At 48.1% G+C, this 6,674-nt stretch overlaps 1 pseudogene; it reads right to left on the reverse strand.

Annotated features, from left to right (window-relative positions):
* Positions 1-3,919: 3,919 nt before the first annotated feature.
* Positions 3,920-6,169, reverse strand: LOC119271815 (annotated as a pseudogene).
* Between the last annotated feature and the right edge of the window lie 505 nt (positions 6,170-6,674).

Genomic DNA, 6,674 nt, shown 5'->3' on the forward strand with positions numbered 1-6,674 from the left:
CACCAAAATTTATACGCGCCATGTCAAATGTTCCGATATAGAATTCATGGAACATTGGCATGATCACAGGTTTTAGGACGTTCCAGAATTTCTGGAAGAAGGCAACCGGCAGGCCATCCGGCCCCGGCGCCGACCCCGCCTTCATTGAGGCGATCGACCTCCCCACCTCCTGCGGCGAGAACGGGATAGCGAGATCAGTGCATACATGCTGTTGCTCCGTGCTTGTCCTGCTAGTGCATCCGTTTTGTTTAATATGCACCTTTTTGGACCTTTGTATCCTTATTACAGGGAGGGTCTGCGCTCACAGGCCGATATGTGCTTTTGGGTTACTAGTATCTGGAAACCTGTAGTACCTTGAAGACAATAACGCACGGGTCTATCACAGCTCAGCTGCACCTGCTTCTGTGTTTGCCCCCCTCTCCTTTCGATTTGCCCTCCTTTGTGTTACACTGAATTTTGATTGCCATTCCTTTTGGCGTCCATTCAAGGGAAAAGATTTTCACTGCCAAATAGAATGTCGCAAGACAAAGTAACATGTACGAGTCGAGACTGTAACTTCTATATGCTGCAAACCTGCTGCAAAACATAATTCGTAAAATTCCGAGAGAACAAGCTGCGCATAACACCAATCAGGTATAGTTTATGATCTCTCAATATGGTGCAGAATTTGACTCCCTAAAATTGTTGGAGCACAACATCATTAAGTGTCCAAAATGTGTGACATCTTATGATTCAAAGTTGAAGTGTTTCATGGTTGCAACTTTTGCACTGTACAATGGCAATGTGTAAAACTTTTTGTGTACATTCTGAGGATCAGTAATGGTCATCCCTCTAATTTTTTTTACATGAACCAACACATCGCTAAACTATATTGGATGGATTGAGATTTCTGTTGGACAGGAAGTAAAATTCTGTGGCAAATTACAACAAGTTACCTACTGGGGAGCCGAGGTGGTAATTTCGCTCCAATCTGCTTCTGCTGTTCGGAGCAGAAAATTCTTGTTGTATCCGGGGTGTGGTGGCCTGACAGGAGGTGGACCCCTGTCGGGATTGAGTTATCCTCTTTTTCAGAAAAAGCATAAAAAAATATTAGATGCAGCATGGTCAGAGATGAGGTTAATTATACGCAACTCAATGAAAAGGAAAACCATATTGACAATGGGGAATTACTGTCCATTAAAATACGACAGAACTCGGAAACATTGCCTTGTTATTTCTCAAAGTACAGAAATAAACTATTTGTGAAAAGGAAGAGAAATTAACTATTTGTGATTACCACCACCAAGGTTTTTAGTTTGGAAAAGAAAACAATTTTGGAACTCATCGAAATATGTGAAATTTCATTGAAAATTTTAACCATGACGGCCACTACGGCACTACCGGGTCACTGGAATAACAATATCAAACACAGCACTTAAAAGAACAGTACGAAGTTGCGTGACTTGCGGCCAATGGAAGGTGGCTGCCGAGATCAGGGAGACGACTAATAATCAAGGCCCCACACAAATTGATTCTACCTCCTGGATCCATCTTTAAAAGGGAGGAGTCCCATTCCTTGCCCATTTCATTTTCCTCTTGCCACATGCAATACTCACAAACACAACTTGTACGCCTGCACATTTGAAATCTCGATTGTTTCTAGTCATTCTGACTGACAAATTAAAAATGATGATTAAGTTGTCAGAAAATAATACTTGGATGGCATTTATGTCTTGCCTCTCTACTTGTAGGAGCAGGAGGCATCAGGAAGTTAGGGAGATCCAAGCAACAATATGCCACAACTGAAATGTCGCCCCCTTTGCAGCCCACTACTAGGATACGTAGTGCTAAGAAAACAGCCTCTCTTTCCTGGCACAAGATACTCTCACGTAGCCAATACTATGTAAGAGAGATAATGCAAAGAAGTTTACTAAATTGCATTAGATGACAAATATATTTTAGCCCCATATTTTTTGTGTAACTTGCTTCAATTGGACGTTAGAAAAAATATACATCCAGAATGATGGTAGTACCAATATGTAACACTAGTTTCTTATACTAGCTTATACTTGGATGTATCTCTAGGTGATTTTAGTAATATACCCAAACTAAACCTGTCAAACTATTGCTTTGGGTCTAGCTCATTTCCTCACTTAATGGACACCTGGTGGTGATTGCACATACATATTTTTGGTTTGTCCAAAGTGTAAATCTACTGAAAATAACTGGCAACATAAACAGTGACATACTCCGGCCTGGTCTACATATGATGGTAGTCACTTTATAACATGGTGAGTTATATCACTATTAAGCGACATTGAAGGATCGATCAACATATGCAAGTGACTTTTCTCCTTTCTGCTACAACTTATTACAACATCACTGGGTCTGTGTACCACATGATGGGTGACGTGGCTAACATTAAGACCGCAGGCGTGACAATACTTCTACATCCTCTACTTTTAAAAGCTCACCCTTTCACTTGCTGCTTTTCCATTCTTCACTAACCTCCCCGACCCTCTTGCATGCACTTGCTGACACACTATGGTGAAACCTAAACGTATATCAGAATGCAGTGGGGATCAGCTCTAAAGCTTCAATAGAAAAATCGTAGTCAATGTTGCTGGAAGCATATAGGATTAGGAGGCATCAGAAAATTAGCAAGACATGGTGGCAATGCTCGGAATTCTGGGAATGCTAGCGCGGACGCTTCGACCATCTGTCGTACTAGTGAAAAATTCCGGTGCCGTGGGGTCTGCATGCCCCTCGTCTGCTGGCCGGTAGCAGCCTTTCTTGCTTTCGTAATATGGGTCCGAGTGAAAGAAAGAAGCTGCGGCAGCGTTGTTATTTCTTTGGATTAACGACTACTTCTGGTCAATAAGGGTCGATCGAGCCAGGTGTAAGGGCCCAGGGTGAAAATTATCCTAGACCAAGCAAAAACCCAATTTATGCTATTTTGTCTAACTGTCCATCAAAACCGTGTCATTTAGTCAGACAAAAGGAATGATGTGCTACTGGATCAAAGCCCCTGTGACATTTTGCTCAAAGTATAAACCGCTCCCTTCCGACCTGAAGACATGAGAATAAGTTGAGCATGTTTATACACAATCTGTAAGTAGATATGTCCATTGCAACTCAATTGATGTATTATGTGAGGACTACTATGTGACTTGTAGATGTTTGCCAGATTGGAACTTCTATACGCTGCAAACCTGGCGCAGAACAAATTCCATGCAATTCTTGGAAAAACAAGCGACACATAACAGCAATCAGGTGTAAGTTTCTGATGTTTCCATATGACTCCCTGCGGTTGTTCCAGTACAACATCATCAAGTGTTTAAAAAGGGTGCCATCTTACAAATTTTAAAGTGTTCCATGGTTGCAACCTGTGCTGTCTCTTGCTTAAGGTTGAGTAATGATGGCATTGCGTCTACTTTTTTACTTGGACCAAGACATCGCAAAGCTTTGTTGGATGCAATGAGATTTTTTTTGAACAAAAGATTCTGTAGCAAATCACGGCAACTTACCTACCTGGGGAGCGGAGTTTTTTAAGTTTGCTCGCATCTGCTTCGGCCGGCGAGTGCAGATGTTTCTGCTCTACCGTTTGGAGCAGAAACATCTTGTCGTATGTGGGATTCTGGGACCGGAGTTGTCCTCTTTTTCAGAAGAAAAAAACACCAAAACATATTACATGAACATGAGGTTAGTTATAGGCTTATAGCAACTCAATGAAATAGAAAACCATATTGACAATGGCAGTTACTGTCCATTAAAATAACATAGAACTAGTTAACATTGCTTGTTATTTCTCGAAGTACAGAAATTAACTATTTGTAAAGCACAGAACTAGGAAACCTTATTGACAATGGGCAATTACTGTCCATAACTTAAATTCCATTTTGTTTCTTTCATAGGACAAGAATTTCATCTTTTCAAACAGCTAGCTGTCTTGAGGCTTCATGGCCGGGAACAGGAGGACCTCCTTTATGTTCTGGGAATCCGTCAGCAACATGGTGAGGCGATCAATCCCCAGACCCTAGCCTCCGGTCGGCGGCAGGCCATACTCAAGGGCAGTGCAGAAGGTTTCGTCCATGGCCATCGCTTCATCGTCACCGTCCTGACGATCCCTGAGCTGCTCCTCAAACCGCTCCCTCTGCACGACGGGGTCATTCAGCTCCGTGTAGGCGTTGCACACCTCATGCTTGTTGATGAACAGCTCAAACCTTTCAGTCAGTCCAGGCCGGGCTTCGTCCCTGTGTGACTTTGCGAGTGGGCTCATGATCACCGGATGGTTGATGATGAATGTCGGGTTCACGCATGTCTCCTCCAGGAAGTGCCCGACAAGCATGTCCAGCAGCCGTGCCGTCGTGTGTGGAAGCGGGCACGTAATGTCGTACCTGGCACAAGCCTCCATCAAGTACTCGCTGGCATCATCGGTCGACAGATCCTCCTCCGGTATGTTGAGATCGGCCATGTCCTCCAGTCCCTTGATCATGTTGATCCGCGCGAACGGAGGAGTAAAATCGATCTCGATAGGCGGCTTGTCGGCGCCGATGGCGTGGTACTGTACCTTGTAGCCGCCCGTGAGCTCCTTCACCATGCCGCCCAGCATCTCCTCCGTGAGCTCCATCAGGTCGTTGTAGTCCGCATAGGCCATGTAGAACTCGCACGTCGTGAACTCGGGGTTGTGCGTCGTGTCGATGCCTTCGTTCCTGAACTGCCTCCCGATCTCGTACACGCGGTCCAGTCCGCCGACGACGAGCTGCTTCAGGTAGAGCTCTGGCGCGATGCGCATGTACAACTTCATGTTCAGGTCGTTGTGGTGCGTGACGAACGGCCTGGCGGCGGCGCCACCGGCAACCACGTTCATCATCGGGGTGTCCACCTCCAAAAACCCACGCTTGTCAAGGAAGCTCCTGATGAAGGAGACGACTCTGGCTCGCGCCGTGAAGACGGACCTCACCTCAGGGTTCACCATGAGATCGAGGTACCATCGGCGGTACCGTGTCTCCTGGTCCTTGAGGGCGTAGCTCTCCATGTTCCTGGGCATGCCGGGCGCCCACGGCAGCGGCGGCGCGCGCCGGTGCCTATTAGGCTGCCGCGGCAGCATGTGCAGGCAGGGCGAGAGCACGACAAACCATGCAGGGAATATGCTGAGCTCGCCTCGGTTGCTTTTACCAGGGAACCCACGCACGTCGACCACGTCGCCAAGCTTCACGCCAGAGTGGAAAGCGGAGAATTCCTCGGGAGTCTCCAGCTCCGAGGTCCCGGAGTCTGCCACGACCTGGACCTTGGCGCCGCCGCGATGGAGGTCGTAGAAGAGGAGGCTAGAGGACGACGTCCTCTTGCTCATGATCCTCCTGGCCAGGGACTCGGTGACGTCGACCAGCTTCTCCCCGTCGGCCAGGCCCCTGTACCTGTGGACGTAGTCGGCGACGGAGACGGTGGGCTGGAAGGCGTGCGGGTAGGGGTTGACGCCGGCGGCCTTCTGCGCGGCGAGCGCGCCGAGCCTGTTGTGGTAGTACTGGGTGGGATCCATGCCGTCGTCCGCCATGGCGCGTGGTGCAAAACTCTCTCCCGTACCGTAGTTGGGGAAAAACAGAGCGGAGACTGTTGACCTAGCACCGATTTCGTGTTCTCGTCGGTTTATTTATATCCAAAACATTAACGTGCGCATCAAAGGCGCCTCCTCACGCGTTCGCATTCCTCGCGCGTTCGCATGTACGACAAAAAAATGCATCCATCAGGCTCCCATCGGCATCGCTCATCCCCGTCTTTACTGTAGCGAAGTATAAAAAAAATTCCATCAGGCTCCCATCGGCATCGCTCATCCCCGTCTTTACTGTGGCGAAGTATAAAAAAACTAGCGATGGATCCCTTCCTTCCCTTGGAAGGTAACTTCTACTTTTCTTTCGCCCCACATCGTCACATCAGCTCTCGCACGCAACCTCCAAAGCCGCGGCCGCCGCCGTCTCAGCCATTTCTCTCGTCTGCTCCTCCCCTTTCCCCTGCCCTAGCCTATTTCTAGCCCTCCGCCTCTCCCTTTCTTCCTCGAGTACGGCAGCGGAAGGGGGCCGCGACGGGAGAGAGGTTCTCCACCCCTGACAGACGACGTCACCGCCTCCGACCTCGGCCTCGTCTGCAGCAGCAGCACGGACCTTTGCCCGTGTTTCTCTGTCTCGCTGCTCATCCTCCGGGAGGGGACTCGGAAGGAGGGTCGTGCTCCTGGTTGGGATCTCCGTGCTCCCTCTCCTGCGCCTCCATCTGCGTTCGATCTCGTCACTGGTGAGTAGTGCTCTGCTCAGCGTGGGGATGACCTATGAGATTCTTAGTTTGAATTCTGATGTGAATGAGTATTGCTGTGCTCAGCGTGGGGATGACCTATGAGATTCTTAGTTTGAAATCTGATGTGAATCTCCTAAAAACCGATACAAATCTGTCTTGAGAACATAACCTTCGAATCACGGAACCTTGAGATTTTCTGAAGCTTTATTCCCAAGCCTGAAAATGACTAGCTGGCTAGGTTAATCATCGCTCTAAGGAAATCAAAATCGTCTGTGGGAATGGCCCCTCTGAATGTTCTGAACCATCCCTTGATGCCGTCTCTAGGTCCGTCCAGGCCCTGCCGTCCACTTGCTGACTTCTTGGCGCAATGGGTTGAGTACGTTGGTCTGTGTTGGTCGCGAGTTTTGGTC

Source organism: Triticum dicoccoides, chromosome 3A (assembly GCF_002162155.2).
Source record: "Triticum dicoccoides isolate Atlit2015 ecotype Zavitan chromosome 3A, WEW_v2.0, whole genome shotgun sequence".
Taxonomy (NCBI): Eukaryota; Viridiplantae; Streptophyta; class Magnoliopsida; order Poales; family Poaceae; genus Triticum; species Triticum dicoccoides.